Source organism: Meleagris gallopavo, chromosome 2, assembly GCF_905368555.1.
Source record: "Meleagris gallopavo chromosome 2, MGAL_WU_HG_1.1, whole genome shotgun sequence".
Taxonomy (NCBI): domain Eukaryota; kingdom Metazoa; phylum Chordata; class Aves; order Galliformes; family Phasianidae; genus Meleagris; species Meleagris gallopavo.
In genome coordinates, this window is record NC_139405.1 from 29,223,788 (window position 1) to 29,241,618 (window position 17,831).

The following is a 17,831-nucleotide window of genomic DNA, read 5'->3' on the forward strand; positions in this document are numbered from 1 at the left end:
ATAGAATAGCTCAAACACTTTGGTTTTTTTTATTTCTATCTCAGTTTGGCTTTCCACTATCATTTGTGCACATAGTGTACATGAATATATCTATGGTGATGTCCTGAACTATATCGTAGTGTTACCTACATTATATCTCCATACCACCTGCTGTACAGCATCCTCTCCCTAGTCCCATCTGTTTACCACTCCTCCTCCTTGCTCTTTCTTCTCCTTCCTTTAAAATTGCGATCTTTCTCTTTCCTCCTATACCCTCTTTTCTTCTCCTCTCTCCTTCTCTGTGCTCTGGGCTGGGACAGGGGCTAAGGAGCACCCGGGAGACCTGTGTATATACGTGTGAAATGCAGAGGAGGACCTCCCAGCATGAACCCACACTGTGAGCCATGGGGAAGAGGGAGGTGGGCAGGGGAGATGTTGCTCTGCTGTAGGGGCGCTATGATGGCATTCTGCACCAGAGACACTGGGCACATCCTGCCATAGAGATGAGCTGTACAACACTTTAGGAGCACTGACTGTGAGATGCCTTTCACAGGTATAGGAGGAGCATGCTGCAGGGCTGAGGCCAAGGCAGATACACCGTAATGCACAACCTTTGACGGCATCTGAAATTCCCATCTCTCACCTAGTGTTTCAGCGCTGCTGTTTTGCACTGGCCAGTCATCTTTTTGTCTAAGATCTTCCTGAATTCACCCATCTACAAAATTGTCTGGTGCTGTTTTTGTTACTTCAGCTCAATCCCTTTTGAGACCATTCACAAACACAAGTAAATTAAACAGTGTGGGATCCAGGGTGGAGCCTTGAGGCTTATGATGTTTGCTAAGGTGAAAATTAGCTTGTTTAATAATACATTTCTTTGGACTTTCCTCTTCTCTAAAGTCTCATCCAAAATATGTTTTACCCCTTCCATAGTGATGTCTTAATTTCTGTAGTTTCTCTGTGCCATGTTTGCTCAAAAGCATTTTATCAGTCTGAACGAGTCATGACTTTCCTCTTAACACAGCAAATTCTGAGAGATCAGTGAAACAATTTTGCTTTCTGTGGGCATCATGCTAAACTCTATTTTCTTCCTGTTCTTAATGTTATTTTCAGGGAAGAGTGGCCAATATATTCTAACCAGAGGTAGCTCTGCAGACTCCAAAAACCTATTCCTATTACAGTGCTGATCATGCCATCCCTTAGCACTACCAGGCTTTTAAATGAGATCGGTAGTAATTGGAAGAACATGAGAAAGGGCAGATTTCAAGAGCTTAGGGGCTGATTTGCCAAACAGATCAGTACTCGTACCTGGGAGTAGAGGCTCTCAGCCCTGTTTGGAAATCTGACCCAGGTCTGTGCAGTGACGCCTCTTAACAAGCTGGTGAGTCTTCATGGCACAGTGTGGCTCTATGCAGATAACACTCAGCTCCCAGAAATCTGTTAGATCTTTCTGGGCCCAGCAAATTAGCCCTGCTGCAGAGCAAGGCAGCTTCACTGCTATTCTCCTTGCAGACTGGGGGATAGCTGGAAACAGAATTAACTGCATGATCTTTGCCCTGTTCATGGTTTCATGAAGCAGGTAACTTTATGCTTTATGTCTATTGCTGCCATCTGGAAGCTCAGAGAAAGTGCTTTTGGGGGTGTACAGGCTCACCCCCAATATCAGACAATGAGAAGCCTTTTTTCTGCAATCTCTTCTGCATGGATTAAACCCCCACATGGGTAACTTCCCTTGTCAGCCAGTGGAGGTGCTGAGTGCCCCAGGCACTCATCAAAATTCCTCCTGCCTCTCACATCTTCTGTCACCTTCAGGAATGTGAGACCTCTCAGATCAGGCCATTAATCCTGCTTCTCCCAGTGGAGTATGGCTTGTCTGGTGGAATGTGTTTCATTGCAACTGGTTCTTCAGGCTGTTGAGACTGACAAAATAGACTTTGGCTGCACGTATGAATAGCTGGGATCCTGCTACTACCTAACTCTATTGATCTGTTACTGAGCTCAGCACTAACTGCTGGTGTAGCTGTGAAGAAGCTCAGCCTCTGCAGGCAGCTGGGAAGAAAGGCAGACTCAGAAAGAAAATAGATGCTCCAGCTCATCATAGAATAACAGAATGTTCCAAGTTGGAAGGGTCCCTAAGTATCACTGAGTCCAACTTTGGGCTCCACAGAGCACCACCCAAAAGTGATGACTTACCTATTCAATGCGAAGAATTCCTGCAGGAGAAAAAACAAACCAAAACAAACAATCCCAACAAACTTGCACCTGGAAAATGCTGCTCTGTATAGCCCTGCTTCTAAGAAGAGTCATGTGGCTGTTTCAGAGACGTGCCCAAAACCAGTGTTATTAGGAGGGCCAGGGTTTGCTCAGGAGGCTGTGGGATGCAGCCATTCCTTGGGCACTACAGATATATTTACAGTATTAAAAGGTCAAGCAATCCCTTCATTCCCTGTTTGCTTCAGAGAGTTTTGTTGAACATTCTCATTATTTGTTGTGGTATTTCTTTGGTTTAAGAGGATTTCTCTGCACAACCATAGTTATTAGAACGTGGTGTGTGTGCAGTGAATGTGTTATTACTATAACTAGCTTCTCCTCATAGTAGGTATTTATTCTGAGTGTGAGGCTTTTAGTTCAGTTGTGTGTGTGGCAACGCAGACAAGATGGGGCAGGTAATGTGGAAAAAAAGATGGAGTAAAATGGGGAAAATACACAAAATCAGTAGTTTAGAGACATGACTTCTGCCCCTACCTTTGTTACAGGCTCTGTGCCAACTCTTGCCTTCCCTTTCACAAAAAGGTCAGGAAAATGAGTACTGTACAACAGGCTGAAGACTTTTAGGAGGGGAACAAATTTTATTCCTCATGCAATTTTCACCTAATAGCAGGCAGTGCATTTGGCCCTGTTAACCTTTAGGTGAATTATGGGAAAGCCTCCAGATCTCTAGGTAGTTATTAGGAGACCTGGATCCTCCTCCAGGACTCGAGGAAATGGCCACAAGTTGTACCAGAGGGGGTTTAGGTTAGACATGAGGAAGAACTTTTTCTCTCAGAGAGTGGTCAAGCACTGGAATGGCTTGCCCAGGGAGGTGGTGGAGTCGCCGTCCCTGGCAGTGTTCAAGAGGCGTCTGGATGAAGAGCTACGAGATATGGGTTAGTGCTTGTGGTAGCAAAGGTAATGGGAGGATGATTGGACTAGATGATCTTGTAGGTCCTTTCCAACCTTTTGATTCTATGATTCTATGACGTGCTTTGTGTTCCTTGTCCACTACACGCATGAAAAGGAGTTGCTGGAGAGGGTAACAGCAAAACACGGCACAGAAATGCAAGATAAGTAAAGGCAATGACGGCTTTCCATAGACTTGGGAACAGTAGGAACTCTGGCTTTATCAGGTAGCAATAATTAAAGATATTATAATGAAGCCAGGGAATCAAGAGCATTATGTCATGATTTCCACTCTGTATTTTAAAAGCTACAGCATATGGACCTGGATAAGGGTCATTACTTCCATAAAGAGTTAACTAAAGAGTCTGTTAAACATCATCTATTAGGATAACATAAACCTAAGAGTCTTAAGAGAGTTGGCTCAGGAAACGTCTGGCTTTAATGAACCTGGAATTGCTGGTGTTACTACAGAGCACTGCAAAGGTCTTAGATTTTGCCAGTATTACAGAAGGGTGTGACAATTTTTAGGATAATTATATGCTGAGCAACTTGATGTCAATGCCTGTCAAAATAATGCACAGGAGAGTATGAGACTTGATTGCTAGCTAGAAATATAATTAATACCAGGTAACATAGCTTTCAAGGAGGTAGGGCTTACTAAAAAGAACTTCAATTTTTTCTATTTACAAATTTGGTTATCAACAGTGACTGCTGAGAGGTAATATGCTTTTGCAATGTGTTCAGCATAGCCCAGCACAACATATTGGCTTGAGTCAAAAGAGGGAGAGCATGCTGACTGATGGGAGCAAGGTTTTTATAAAATAGCCTGTGTCCAGTGTTATTTCAATCTCTCTATCCATGATCTGGAAATAAATATAAAATTGCTGCTGATAGAATCTGAGAATGACACACAAACTGATGGAGTAGTGAATAAAGATGGGAACAGAGTGCTTGCACAGAGTGATAGGATGGCACAGTGCCTGTTTCAGTGAAACACTTTTTAATGTTTAATTGCCAAATGCCAAGTCATTTACCTGAATTCCAGGAACAAGGAACTGTTCTTATACGGACAACTCTTATTCGTTACAACCCTAACATAACTTTTTCTTTTCTTTTTTTTTTTTCCCCCTTGAAATATCTGTTACGTGAGGGTGATACATTTGGATCTTACCACGGATAGTTTTGCCAGTGGTCTTTGCCAGGACAGGTTGTTTTCACTGGTTGTGTATGTCAGTGCTGGTCTCTTACGGGTGAGGCTGACAGTGTCGTACCAGTGAATCGGCTTAATGGGAGTGTAGCTGACTGTTGAGACGTACTGAATGTTCATCATTTGTCACTCTGCTACTGATACCCTTTTCCTTATGTGCTTTTTCTGTCCAGGGGCAAGCTAATCTAAGTGACTTATATCTTCACCAAGCTCTGCTCGTGACTAAAGATTCATGTTTTGGCTGATAAATTACACATAGTCAAATGTGCAGTTGAAGTTTCTTGAAGTACTTTCTTGGACAACTGCCCTTCCCAGTTCATTATTTGGGCATTCTTATACCATCTGTCCAAACGACAAGTCCAGCTTACTGCAGCTGGGTCTTCATTAATAGACTCTCAGGAGTCCATCTTCATGCTGTGAGGTTTGAAGGATGATTAGCATCTCATACCCTCTTGGCCAGAGGGAGAGAAAGACGTAGTATCAGAATTTCTCCAGCAGGTGTTAGTTCTGCATTATCAAAAACTCACATTTCTATAGAACAATGTAAAGGCAATAGAAGAAGAATCTGTTGAATACTAGGAATATCTTGATTTTTCCAATGGAAGAAAAATAACCACAAAAACTGTTAAGGGAGAAGTTATACATTTGGAGATTGGATCCATTGATAGAATGCTCAGTGTTAGTAGGGATTTTTTTTTGCCCATTATAAACAAAGAGCACTTATCCAGACAAGCCTTATGGAATCTTTTATGGTCACAGATTTTTAGGACATTATTTTCACATCTATTTTGATGGTTGACTGTACCAGGCAAATATCACTCAGGTGCTGGGCTCCAGTCCTGGTTTGCAGGATGAAGCACTTTTCCTCCATCGCTATAAGGTTCTTCCCAGCACATAAATACATTGACAGAGCTCCTGCCCTTGGGTTTGTGTCAGCTGGTGAGACTGCAGCCTGGGAAAGCAGTTAGCTTTATTAAAATAAAGATTGAGAATCAAACCAATTTCTGAAATTTGTTAATGCATTTGAATTTCTTTATAATGCATAGATGTTGCACAGACTTTGAGAAAGCAACCAACGTGTATGTGAATTGTTGTCTGTTTCCTTCCAGGAAACTGCTTCAAATTGCATACTGTAATAGAAATATCGTAGTGGTTGTTGATTTTTATTTTTTTTTTCCCCTGTGGTGATCTCATATTGAAAGGAATGAAGTACTGTTAAGTGTACTAGTTGCATGTATTTTAGAACTTATTTGGTGGATTATGAACTGCTTCCTACTTCTGAGTAATTAGTGGTATTTATGTACCAGCATTTGGATTTTTAGCTATCTGAACCACCACCCTGGGAGAGACTGTGACAATTCCCATGGGATAGGCTTTGGTAAAAGTGGAGGAAGAAATTGTATTTTCTCCTGTGTTTCCTTAGAGAACAGTGACTCAGGACTGTGTGACAGATATCATACCTAAGTCTCACTGCAACACCAAAAGTAAAAGCAGTGGTGTAAGTCTACATGGTAGTGACAAAAGAGTTAAAGTCTTTCTGTCTGAAAGTCCTCAGCATGTGGTTGTTGTGCCAGATCTTTTTACAGGAGAACTGATGAGTATGAAAAGAATCAGGAGGGAAACATGAACCTGCTTCATGCTGTGATGTAGTGAAAAAATAGATCCCTCTGGAGACCTGGATCTGAACTGCCATCCCAAGATTAGGGGGTTTCCATTCTGCTGCTGTCTTCACCAGCCTGTAGGAAGGCAACAGGTACAAGTCTCCTTTAGCAAAAAGTACCTTGCAAGGCACAAGTCAGTCTTCCCAGGCTCTTGATTCTCCTTCCTTTTCTATTTTATTTTATTTTATTTTATTTTATTTTATTTTATTTTATTTTATTTTATTTTATTTTATTTTATTTTTTGTAGCAGACGTCATACATATCCAATCTGATCATCAGCTAACTGATCACCAGCTGAATGTATTGTGGATGACTCCCTGTGTTTTCTAACAGTTTTGGGGTAAAACTGCCTGAGCTGCTACTTGGGTCTCCTCTGGAGGTGCCTCTTGGGCACAATGAGTCCGTCCTGCCACCTCTAGCAACCATCAGCAAGGAGGGAGTCACTGGGTTGTTTCTACTTGACAGGGATCTGGTGCAGGCTGGTCCTGATACACAGACTAGGCACACAGTGCTTCCACACCCTGAGGGGCTACTTTGTCTCTCCATGTTGATGAAACCCCAACATCTATAAATATTTCTGTCCTCTAGAGAAGACATTGTTCGTATTGCACTACCTATGAAAAATGCTTGCCCCAAAGCTTATTTGTGGCTCCATTAACCTAAAGAACTTGTCTGAATGCTCCATTTGCCTTTTAAATAAAGAACAAATTATTGTTGAGGACTTGCATCCCTATCATTTCATGTTGCTTTCCTCATTATGAAAAGAACATAAGGGTCCCTGATCATTATTTCTGACTCTGTCATTAGCAAAGGTCTGGAAAGTATGTTTTCACTCCATTAGCCTTCAGAAATGAAAAGAATGATTGCATAAATCAAGAATAATTATTTCAACCACATTTTTTTATGCTTTGCTGTGGAACAGGCTGGGCCCTAAACTTGGTCTGACAAATTAATTTCTATTATTTGCGTTTTCTAGAAAAAACACACCATGTTCAGGATTCAGTTAGTAATGCAAATGACTTTGTGGTTTTATGTGCTTCTTTGGCCACGTATGACAAACAATAAGGTGCTTTTAGTTTCCTTCATGAAATCTGCCAGTGCTCCTGTGATTTACACCTGGAGCAGTGTAAAAGACATTCCTAGATCTGTCATAGCGCTTTTGCTTCTCAGAGGTGTGTGGACACTTGTGTTAAACAGGGTCACTTCCTCTAATTGTATCCTTCAGTAATGATGTTGAAGTTCACTCTTACCTGCCTATGTGATGGCATGTGAGTCAGACTGTCTGAACAGTCCTTTTCATGTTCAGAGCAATTTCTTTAGTGTAGAGAAAGGATGGAATGTGTCTGCCAGTATTCCTGATTTTCCTGTTGGTAAGGCAAAATGCAGCTGTTTTTCTTCTGGTTACAACATTAATACTTGCTAGGCCCCTGATAATATCTGGAAAATTGCCACAAAATGGGTTTGTAGTGCACGACCTCTTCATGGTGTCTTCAGGTGAGACAGAGAGTGAGTGTGCAGGAATGGGAAGCAAGTGGGGCAAGTGGGGAGGAGTCTGACTGCCCCACCACAGTTTCGTATCAGTGGATACGAGCTGCTCAGCATCACCTTCAATCAGCTCTTTCAATTCCAAAAGGAAAGCAATAGCTACTAAGATGCTATGAGAAATAATTCAGGTTATTAGCAGTCTCAGACAGAAAAGTATTATTTCTTATTTTGACAAAAGATGCCCTTTGATTGCTGGAGATAGTAAAGGTAATTACAAAGCAGCTGAGAGCTTGGAGTGAAACTGGGTTGAAGAAGACTATTTACTTCCCTTTTTCAACTGCAATAGCCTTTAAAACCCCTACTTTGAAGTGACTAATGAGCCATTTGACATGAAGGAGTGTGCCTCCTATAGTTCAGTGCAACTCCTTTTACAGCAAGTTTAACTGGAGATTTTGGCTGAAATGAGATAGATCACATTTTTCTTGCCAGTGAAAAAGCTGAGTTGAAAATGTTTTTTGCTTGTTTGTTTGTTGGCTTTGTTCTTGTTGCTGTTTTTAACTGGTCTGTGTTTGCTGAATGAGATGCGGATTACACCTTGACAACATAGTTCTGTGCACATAAGCACTCAATAAGAGACAGAGGTGATGAGGACTAAAGAAAACCCGGGTGATACTGTGAATCATGATATTGTGCCAGAATTTTATGTTAATTACATGCCTTGTTTTTCTCACCTCTGAGAGTGCTAGTTCCTAGGAGAGGAAAGAGTTCAAAAGCTTGACTCCAGCAAACTCTCAGAAAGCCTGCAGTCATTCACTCTCAACTATTAAACCAAACCATAAGCTGAAAGACAGAGAGAGATGTCCTCTACCTGACAGAGCTGTAAAACAATGAATATGCTCCCTACATCCTCTGGACAATCTTAATGGAAACCAGGCAAGAGAATCTAAGACAGAAGAGGCTTCTGACCATCACGGTCAAAAGGACAGCATCAATCCTGAGACCAAGGAATTCTTCTTAGCCTTGAGATTGACCTGAGCCTTAAAGAATCTGAGCCAAGGTCTGTTTGAAAATAAGAAGTGATCCGTGTTGTGTTAGTTCTTAAAAGCAGGCACTAGAAAGATTGGCTTCACTGTCACTTTTGCTGGAGGATTCATGGTAGAGGCAAAGGCCTTAACAAAATAGCTCAGAGGAACTATGGGTATGCTTATGGAGCCGTGAGATTTGGACCTAACCTGCAAACCTAAATGAGACAGGGACTCATCCAGCTCCAGTTCTTTATCAGTGACAGATCAGCTGAGCAGGTGCTTTGAAACATTTGGATGATAAGCACCAGGAGCTCACAACAGACATCAAAGCTAGAATCATCACAAAACAAAGCAGAGTAGAAGTAGAGTTGGAAGAAAAGGTAAGAAACATTTTGTTAAGGGCTTCTAGAAGGTCATACTCCACTGTTTAATAGTTTTTTCTGGCCTTGGATTCCACATGTTGGTGCAGGGCTTTTCCACCCTCTGCTTTGCTCTGCTCAAGTGAAATGTTTGAAGGTATATTTGGAGATTTTTTCCTGTAGTGGACCAGTGGTAAGGCCCAGAACCATGAGGAACTCCTTTGTGCTCCAATTTGAATGCTCACACACCCATCTTCAGTTTGAAGGGCACTTCTTCATGAGCTTCCTCTGCTGGGAGATTCACGTGTGGGTTGCTGAAGCAGCCTTGCTGAAATGTGTCTGCATTGTAATTAATAAATACATTAATGGACTTTTCATTGCATTATTAGGACATTTCAGAATTTGCTCTGGGAAACCTTTCAACTCGATTAAATCCACCTTTGTCACAAGATAAAATGCTCTTCATAATGAGCTCATTAACATTCAGACTGCAATTCAACCCCATCCATTAACAGCTGGCAGGCAGGAGTTTCCAAAAAGACCCTAAAAAGCATTATCTCTGACCAGGGGCTGGTTTCCTAAATGTGTCTGTTAGTCCCATGTTGGATGGTACCCATTTAAATGATACCCATTTAAAGGTACTGCCAAGACCAGCTGTGATCAGGCAGGGATCTGGAAAAGTCTACCAGGAGTTCCCACCCTGCTATTGGGATGTTTGTTTGAAATGAAAACTGCCCTGAGCAGAAGATGCCAGACCCATGTGGCAGACATGGGCAATTTCCTCCTCTCTCCTACTTGGCCAACCTTCATTTAGAGCCCAAGTGTCAGCTGCTCCGATGAAGTGCGTTAGAGCTGGGCGGGACGATTAACTGTGAATGATAACAACGGTGTTTCAATGGTAGCTAATAGGCTTCCAAGCTTAATCTTTCTCACTCTTACTGAGATAAAGAATAGATAATTCTTCCGTTACAATGACTGCATACTGAAGTTTGTATTTCCTCCATGATGATGAGCCACGAAGCCTGGTTTCACCCAACAGCACTTTGGAGGCCCCAAAGCTGGGGTGCTCAGGATTTCACTGGATCTCTGTTGACCTGCAGGTCTGTCTCCGGAGCCAGGTGATACAAGGAATTAATGCCTTTATATTTTTGTTCTTGTCTTAAAAAAGCAAATCTCTGGCCAACTGCTCGTAGGGAGGTAGCGTTTGAGGCAAATTGAAATCATCCCAAAGTAGTCTATTTGAGTCTTCAACTTTTGGACAAAACTCAGGACTTTGGGGCAACATTTATTGATTTGAATACTGAGAACTGTCGGTTATGAGTCTGGCAGAGGGAAAAGAGCTATAAAATTGTCAGCCAGCTAGAAGCTCAGCAGAGAGGCTGAAGACTGGGCTGGGATGATGACTTTCTAAGCACAAGAACAGCTTTTCTAGATGGGATGAAAGCCTGTCAGTGATCGGGGTAAATGAAAAGCCTGACCTGAAGATTTGAGGCTTCAAGCAGCTGCTTTTTAGCATCCCAAATACTGGGGTGCGAGGGCTTAGCAGTCCATGCAAGAATGAGCTCAGTGAGTAGCTGAACTTTGGTGAAACATGCATTAGTCTTCACTGGCAGAGGAGGCTGAGGGGAGGCCTCATGGCAGGGTACAGCTCCTCGTAAGGGGAGCAGAAGGGCAGTGCTGAGCTCTGCTCTGTGTGACAGGCAGGACCAGGGAACGGCATGGAGCTGTGTCAAGGGAGGGTCAGGCAGGGTTAGGGACAGCGTCTGCACCAGAGGGTGGTTAGGCATAGAACAGGCTGCCCAGGGCAGCGGGCATGGCCCCAAACTGCTGGAGTTCAGGGAGCATTTGGACAATCTCTCAGACATTGGGTTTGGATGGAGTTGGACTCAGTGATCCTTGTAGGTCCCTTCCAACTTGGGATACTCTATGATACTATGCTTCTGTGAACAAAGCAAGTTGAGTTCAAGAGGGAGAACTTCCTTGTAAATGAAGCCTGGGCACACTGCTTGGCTTTAGGACAGTGCCAGCCATGACCAGAGCCCTCCTTCCCATCGCACCGTGATGCACCAAGCAGTAACCTATGGGGAAAGCACTGCTGGGATGGATGAGAGTCCCACAGCTATGTATTTCAGGAGTTGCCCTTAGCTTCCTGGATTCTAACAAAAAAAACCTGTTCCTTTTTTACCTCAGCTCAAGTCTTGCTGAACTGCCTGGTAAGAGGTCAGTTCTTTCAAAGATGTCTCTTACGTCCTTTTTGACCAGCCCTAAATACATGGTCTAGAACAAGATGTGTACAATGCTAGTGGCTCATTCAGTGAGAAAACACTGATTTTGAGGACAGGCATGAGAGTAAAGCAGAATATACATCCCGCTGTAATGTGATTTAATGGACAAACAGCCATACATTATAGTTAGGTTTTTACAGCTGCTAAACATGTTAGTCCTTAAACATTCAAAGGGATTATAAGCCTTCTTTTAAAATGCTGAGCTTCAGAGGAAAGCTATTTTCTTACAGCATCTAGCATCACGTCTAGAGGGTGTGGGATATTATTTTTAAAAATGTCAAAGCAGAGTTCATCCCTGATGTATTACGCTTCATTCTATTTCAATTTTTGCATTTTCTCCTGCACAGAATTCCCGCTCCCTTCCACTCTGCCCCCGGTATCCCAGCTGTTCACAGTTCCTTGGCTTCAGCCTTATGAAATGAAGCCAAGAAACAAATTTCAGCAAAACCAAGAGAATTTGCAATTTGCTCTACCTTTTCCAGTGAGAACCTTCTATTTGTGTCTCAAAATCTACTTTGTCATTCCTCTAATCATGCCTTATCAGTTTGTTGAGCCTGTATCTTTACATCAATGAGACCCCTACAGATCTCCTATGGAGGAAACAAAAAATGCTCATTATATTCACAGCTGGGCTGTCCTGAACCTCTCTTTGAAAATCAAATCAGTTCAATTATTTTTTTTATTCTTCTCTTTTGCTCACTTCTGCATTGCTGGTTTTATAAGGGAAATGAGGTACCCAAATACAGGTCAAGGTTAGGATTTATTCAAGGTTTGTTTATAGCAAAATACTGAACTATCTTACTGGGTTTGGGCATAGCTTTGGCAACCCTCTGGAGAAAGACTTTTTTTATTTCTTGCCTTACCAGTGTCATACCTTGAGTAGCCTTAAATCCCCAAGATAGCAGAAAAACAACCCAGAAAATTGGATCATATCCTGCTGGGTGAATGATTCGCATAGTTCACTGTAGGATTTGTTGAGCTATAGGAATTGTCTCAAGGAAAAAGAGAGGCCCACAGGGCTGGGAGAAGAGGAGAGAGAAACAAATACAAATTGGGTAAGGCAGAATATCCCTTCCTTTCAGCAGAAACAACTATGTTGCCTGAGCTGCCCCTGTACCAAGCCTTGAACTTGCCCATGGTGGAGCAAGTTCATCGGCCCCTCCTGAACGTATGGTTCATTTAGGAAGTGGAAAAGATATTTTATCTATTTCTGACACGTTTGTAGATACAAACAGCAGTCCTCCCTCCAGACACCTCCTTCTCTACTCCTTCACTCTCCTTCCCTTTGCACAGCTGCAGGCTGTTCCTGTTCATGGGTGGCATAAGGGAGAGGCTCTGAGTTTAGAGCCAGCTTAGCACATACAACTGGAAAGACTTTTCTTCATTCTAATTGACCCGCAATTCTTTTTGATGTAACCGAGGAGGTAAAAACCCTCTACCTCAATAAAACTCCACTTTCAGCATTTTGTCCTCCAAGGTTTAAATTTATCACGTGTACATTTTTTCTGCTCAGGCTTTTCCTCCAGGCTCCATGTTGTCTATTACTGTGTTTAAAAATGATCTGTGTTGACACAGGACTGAGTGGGCACTTTGTATTATCAGCTCCGGCACTTGCCCATGTCCTTTATTTCAAGCAACAAAAATGTATTTCACAGCAAGACGTCTTCTTGAAAGGTTTTCCACTGACAATTTGTCTAAAAAGAGATGCTGCTGAAGAAGGCAGAAGGCAGGGTTTCTCCAACTCATTTAGTGGAGTTATTGAGGAAATTGCTTGGGGCTTCGAGGCTGCTGCCGTGGACCTACGTGCATGCAGAGGAGCTTGCTGTGCACTGCTCTCTCTTCTTCAACAGCAGGCTCTTTCTTTCCACTGCTGTTGGTAGAACTGTCTTTAATTATCCTCTTTGGACTTCTGTGCGCAATAATCAGTAGTTAATTACAAACAATTAAACAGATTGATGTTCTAGGGTAATAGAGAAGGGTGACAAAGAGAAGAGAGCTGGAGCTGATTCCAACAACAGACAGTGCTGATGATGGGGCTGCTAGGGCTATAGGGCATTCAATGGGAGAGGGCTGTGGTGAGAGCCAAAGTCTCTTTCCTTTGTTGGTAAAGCATTTGAAATTTGCTTTGGCATTGCCACCTCTGCTGTAAGATAACACATCTCAGTTTTGCAGGCAATCCTCTTAATTTCCTGTAGTGTATTGGGAAAATGGCTCACTGGAGAATGGCAAATTCAAAGACATTGCTGCTGCTTGTCCTGGAGTCGCTCAGGTTTTCCAAGGTATCTCAGAGAAGAGCTGTCAGGCTCGGGAGGTTCAGGTTGTATATTGGGAAAATTTTTTTATCAGAAAGTGTAGTAAAGCATTGGAACAGGCTGCCTAGGGAGGTGAGGGAGTCATCATCCCTGGAGGTGTTCAAGAACCATGTGGATGTAGCCTTGAGGGATATGGTTAGTGGTAAAGATGGTTGGACGAAGTGATCTTAAAGATCTTTTCCAACCTTAATGATTGTACGATTCCATTGGGGAAGTGAAGGCTTCATAGAAGTGGCCCAGGTGTGTGGCAGAGCTTCTTCCCAGGAGCATCAGAGCCATACAGGAGGGAACTCTTGAGCCTGAGGTTTTTGTTTTATGCTCCACGCACGAAGGATAGCACATCTTAAATTGTACACTTGTTTATAGTTTGATGCTAACACTGGCAAAGGGAATTAAGGAGCTGTCTCTGGCATTTTTTGTTATTTTCTCGTTGCCATAGTCTTGGGTGGGGGTGGAAATTTCTTTCATTAGCGAGAAAGAGCAATCTTGTTTTGAATTATTACTTCCTAATGACGCTCGCTCAGTACCCCGAAGGCACGTGGGGGAGGAGGAGCTGCTTACATCCCCCCCAACCTCCTGCAGCCCCACTCGCGTGTATTTGCCCACGGCCATCGGACCTCCGACGTGGCCAAGCCCTCCTGACCACAGGGCCCACGGCGCTGGAAGCGGGAGCCGCGGCTCCGAGCCGGGCCGGCAGGGGGCAGCGCTGCTCCGGGCACCCGAGCCGGGCCGAGCCGAGCCGAGCCGAGCTGGGTCGAAGCGAGCCGTGCGGAGCCGAGCAGTGCCTGGGACTCATCCTGATCCATCACTAGGAACTGATTTTCCGTGGCCGTGCTCCAGGCGCTGTGTAAATCATAGCGCTCCTCCTGCCATGAGCCTTCGTGGTATTTTCCTTGGGGTCTAAAATATTAATTAAAAAAAAAAGCCCTTTTACAATGCACCACTATATTAAACTTATAACGCTGTAAATCGGCGCCGTAAAACTGTAACTCAAGGGCTGGGTGTTAAGACAATCCTGACACGCTGCTGTGGGAGCGGCGAAGATCTTAACAAATTGCATCATATACAAGTTTCTGCAATGAACATAAAACTTCCCATTTTGTACCCCCATTAGTTGGTTTTCACAGTATTTTCAGGGGCAAAAACATAAAAATGGCAAACAATACAAACAAGCAAATCAATTCCGAAAAATAAAAGTTGATGTGAGCTGGCATCCAGAAACTGAGTGACGGTTCAGCTTTCCACTTTGCTTGTTTGTGTATTAGGAATGGTTTGAGAAAGCTGAGTTAATTTAAAAGTATTTTCCCTTTAAAAATATTTTCCCTTCAGCTTCTTTGCCTCCCACACACACATCAGGATGGGCACTGCTATAAAAAGTATGTCAAAATTGGTCATTTTTTACGTTATTTTCAGTCTGATCTCCAGATTTCTACCCAAATGAAAACTATTTTTGATCCCTATTGCTTTTTGTGACTCACAGACGCTCTCAAGAGGCTTATGTCCCCACAGCAAACACTGTCTCAGTCTGCCCATTTTTGTTTTGACCTTCAAAGTACTGCCCTGCCTGTTTCTCCTCGCTATCGGAACCTTGGCAAGAAGTTTTGCGATCATAAATAGAGGTGTCATTACAAAGCAATAACACGGGCTGTAGCTCTCCCTCTCCCTGAGAGGTGGGCAAGGGTACACAGCTTGTTACTTCTTCCTTTCTGTGTGAGGGAGCTGAGAGCTACAGTGCGTTCTGAAGTTTCATGAGACATCACAGATCAGGTCCTCTGGCAAAGAGGGGAAGCAAGCACTGAATATTCTGAAGCGAGTAACTGCCCACAGTGAAGAAAATCCTTTAATGTGAGCATGGTGTAGGTAATGCAGTATTTATTTACCGCAAAGAAATTGTAAAGAGCGCAGCATTGATTTCTTGGATTTTATTTTTCAGGTCATTTTCACGGGGCTTGGTCTGCTGGGGAGATTTTCTGAGAAGCATCTGAATGGCTGAATAGCTTCAGTGCTGACCCCCCCGACCTGAGCAAGGTTTGCTGCTCGCAGTATTCCTGGAATGACACCGGGACTCCTGCTGGAGTCAGGCCAGGACATTAAACGAAGCTGATTTTGAGGGCAAGAGGACAGATCTCCTGCAAAGAGATACTGATCACTCTGCAGCATTTGACTCTGTTGACCGTGAATCCTTGCTGGGCCCCGTGAGGAGAGGGGCTGCCATCTGGGGTGAATGATTTGGTGGGACAAAGCTGGTTTGGAGCGATGTGAACATATGCCCCACGGCTAATTGTGGTGCTGTCCCACAGGGACCAATACTTTCCCCTTTTCTGCTGACCCAGCTGGGCACGCTGCCCCTGGAGGTGTTCGAGAGCTGTGTGGATGTGGCACTGAGGGACATGGTTAGTGGGCATGGTGGGGGTGGATTGATGATTGGATGAAATGATCTCAGAAGTCTTTTCCAACCTTAATGATTCTGTGATTCTGAGGTGTGGGAAACAGTGATTTCCCCCAACCACTTCAAGAGCATAATCTCATTGTGCCCTACCCGCTCCTCAAGCTTTAAGAGGACACATCGTCAGATTCAAATTTCCAGTCTGCAAAAGTCTTAGTAGTCTTGACTAACGTATCTTTAAGACATCACCTTCTCAGTACTGTCTGAATTATGAGAATCTCTCCATGTCCCACTGCAGCAAAAGCTCAGATAGGGAAAAGGCAGCTCTCTGGTATCCTTCTCCAGCACCCGGTGTAAGCATTGGTCAACTGCAATCTAAAGTGTGCACAAAGACTCCTCATCCTGGGATAGCTAGAACTTGCCTTTCAGAGATGCCCAGCATCTTCAAATTTCTTTGTACTTCTCAGGAGGGGGGGATGTTCAGTGCCTCTGGAAAATAGGTCCCTCGTGACTGGAGCAAGGTAGCACCGTGTTTTACCCGCTGTGTTGCAACTGGCCTTACGGGTTTTCAGCCTTCCCATCCCACATGCTGGCCTCAGAGTGGCTGGCAGGATGGCGTGGTTACTGGTGCAATGTATAATCTTTCTCTTTTCCCCCCCTCTATGTAATCCTTATCTTTAATGTTATGTATGTTTAAGCCATACACTTCTAAAAAGGAGTGTTAAAAAACTCAACTAAATTCAGAATAGAGAGATGAAAAGAAGCATTCTGTGACTTTGGCAAAGCTGGCAGTACTAAGGGGAGAGACAATCCCAGGCATTCTTTGCTATTGAAGTTAATTGCAGGCATCTAGGGTTTAAAGACCTTGTGTTATTGATGGGGGTGTGTTAGCAACAGGAGGGATTGACTCTAACATTAAACTGGAATTTAGCATGTACAGTACATTGTACTGAAAGAGAGAAAGAAATAAGAACAAATGAGACTGTTATTATCTTTTATTATTATCTTTTAATTCCCCCCATTTTCCTTCTGTATGCTCACTCTCTCAGCCCTCTCTCTTTCAATAATTACAATAATCAACTTACAATGATAACAGAAATAATCTCCTGCAAGATAGCTAAACAAACCACATGTTATCTTACTCAATGTGCTCACTTGCAATAGGTATATCACTTATGGAAAAGCCAATAAAGTTTTAATTAAAAAAGCATGTAGGTTGTCAGTTAAGATGCAAAAGAGTGTGCAAATAAATGCAAAGTGGCCCATAAATTGCTTGGTATTTGAGAGAACGGGTAGGAGGGCAAAACCACCCCAAACAAAACCAAACCAAATGAAACCCTCCAGGTCTGAGGAATTCTATTTATGTTGCTCTATACAGAGCACTAATTGCCTGGGAATTCAAAAGAAGGGGGAGGGGAGAATCCTCCCTTGAGCGACAATCACATCCACCCACCTCCATCAGCACTGGTAGCAAGCGCGGAAAAGTTAATTAAAGATTTTGCATCTCACAACCCCAGCGCTGGATTGATAGCTCTGGAACCTGAGATAAACTAAAGCTCTCCCACACTGTATCACCAATACGCCTCCAACCTTACCCTGGAGGCACCACCTCTGGGGATTAGATGTTTGGTTTCCCTGGTATATGCAGGGCCTGGCCTCTGCTAAGACTGAAAGAGGACTGACAGATGCAAACTGATATGTAGGTGTTCATCTCACAGGTGCAGGTCTGCATTCCTGTGACAGAAGTCTTGGTGGCCTGAGAAGGCTTCAATATTTCTGTGCTGGTTGTTCTAAACGTGCCAAAAGAGTGTCACATGAAGGCTATTTGGCACAGATACCACAAAAAGAAAGAATTGATGCACAGGTACTGTGAATGTGAAACAGTTCTTCAGCTGACCAAAGTGGAGGGTCTGCTGGAGCCTATTGCAAAATGAAGAAAGTCGGCAGTTCACAGCGTGTAGTTCCCCGAGTTTGCC

General features: G+C 43.3%; 1 long non-coding RNA gene across 1 annotated transcript in view; it reads left to right on the forward strand.

The window, feature by feature from the left end:
- LOC146544917 (uncharacterized) overlaps positions 1 to 16,997 on the forward strand; it is a 61,835-nt gene extending 44,838 nt beyond the window's left edge. Inside the window, exon 3 of the long non-coding RNA XR_014882053.1 lies at positions 15,403 to 16,997. This is a non-coding gene — a long non-coding RNA (uncharacterized LOC146544917). The remainder of the gene's footprint in view (positions 1 to 15,402) is intronic.
- The last annotated feature ends 834 nt before the right edge of the window (positions 16,998 to 17,831 follow it).